The sequence below is a fragment of the Lucilia cuprina genome, chromosome 5 (assembly GCF_022045245.1).
Source record: "Lucilia cuprina isolate Lc7/37 chromosome 5, ASM2204524v1, whole genome shotgun sequence".
NCBI lineage: Eukaryota > Metazoa > Arthropoda > Insecta > Diptera > Calliphoridae > Lucilia > Lucilia cuprina.
Genome location: NC_060953.1, coordinates 53,049,804 through 53,051,598, shown reverse-complemented (window position 1 = coordinate 53,051,598; position 1,795 = coordinate 53,049,804). Strand labels below are relative to the sequence as shown.

General features: G+C 28.6%; 1 protein-coding gene across 1 annotated transcript in view; it reads left to right on the top strand.

The window, feature by feature from the left end:
* Positions 1–1,047: 1,047 nt before the first annotated feature.
* LOC111679388 (formin-J) overlaps positions 1,048–1,795 on the top strand; it is a 126,882-nt gene continuing 126,134 nt past the window's right edge. Inside the window, exon 1 of the mRNA XM_023440963.2 lies at positions 1,048–1,518. The gene's annotated coding sequence lies outside the window, so the exon portion shown is untranslated. The remainder of the gene's footprint in view (positions 1,519–1,795) is intronic.

Sequence of the window (1,795 nt, the reverse complement as noted above, 5' to 3'; positions counted from 1 at the left end):
GTCTAGTCTATAGTCTAGTCTATAGTCTAGTCTATAGTCTAGTCTATAGTCTAGTCTATAGTCTAGTCTATAGTCTAGTCTATAGCCTAGTCTGCAGTCTAGTCTATACTCTAGGTTTTACTCTAATATATAGCCTAGTCTATAGTTTAGTCTTGAGTCAAATCTATAATCTAGTCTTGTCTATAGTCTAGTCTGTAGTCTATTCTGAATGCTTCTTTCTCTTCTCTGTAGTAATTTTGAAGATATTTAATACAAAATTGTGGAATAACCAGACGACTTCAAACAACTCTAGCGATAAAAACAATGTAAAACTAATGCAGGTTATAATTATTACAATATGCAAAGAACCAAATAAGCAGCAACAATCAGACAAGACACACATATTCTGCATTTAAATATTTAATGAAAATTTTGACTGACAGTGGTAAAACTAAAAAAATCTTAGATAAAGTTAAGCTGAGCTCCCCACACATGCACATGTAAAGCACACACATGAAGTCGATTGAAATTGAAACACTGATCAACACAGAGAGACAGTTCTCTCTATGTCGGAATAAAAGAAAACACAAACAAAACAAACTAACAGAGAACTTTTCAACGCGAGAAGAATATTTAAGTTTAACGAAGAATATAGTATTTATTGAATGGTCTTTAGTTTACAATGGCAGCGACTGCGTCGACGTCTTCTATCTAACAGATACAATTGGGCAGCGCAGTACAATCTAAACAAACAGCAGAAAAATACATTTTTTTCGGAATCAGTTACTCACGAGCGGTCTTTTGGTTTAAAACGTTTTGTTTCATGTAGCGGGTAAAACGAAAAATGCGCAAGCGCGTTTGGCGGTTACAATTTAAAAATATATAAAAATATTAATTACAAAAAAATAAAAAAACTTTTATAAAACTTCTAAAACTAAAACGAATGAAACTAATATAAATTAAAAAACAACGAATTATTTTAAAAAAGAAAAAAATAATTTTAAGAAAAAATTTAATAAAAACTAAAGCAAAGTTTAAAAATTATTTAAAAAAATATTGAAAAATAATTTTTGCAATTGAGAAATATTATAAATTATGAAAATAAATGTGTTGATAATTTTTTTTAAATGTGCAAGAATTTTATGAAAATTTTAAAAATTATTATTTATTTAAAAAATCACTAGATTTAAAAAAGTGTAGTGTTAAACTAATTGCAAACCAATTCTTTTTAATAGTGAAAATTTAAAAAAATCGAACAAATTTGTTATTGGCTTGTGTTTTAGCCTTCAGTTTATATATAAAAAAGTTTAATGCAAATTTTGTTACAATTTTGTTAAGAAACCAAAACAAATTTATGAAAAAAAACACTTAAATTCTGGTTTTCTCTAATTTCTTAAGAAGTTTGACTGGCGTCTTTTTGCTGTTTTGTCACAAAGTAGTAAAATACAATCAACAAGCCCACCACCTGTTCTAATGCGCTTTATTTTGGCAACTTTTCAAATGATCGCATGAGCAACAACAACGCACGCAAATAACGTGGTAAGTTTACAAACGCCTTGATTTTTAGTTTTTCGATTTTGTTTTTGCTTTATGCTGCATGGCGGACAAACTTAATACACTCGAGAAAAAATGTTGGTAGGAAATGTTTGGAAAAGAAATTTCATAACAAAATTGTAAGCATTTTTCCATTTAAAGAAAATTTTTGATAAAATTGTTCAGTTCTAGTTCAGTTCTAGTTCAGTTCTAGTTCAGTTCTAGTTCAGTTCTAGTTCAGTTCTAGTTCAGTTCTAGTTCAGTTCTAGTTCAGTTCTAGTTC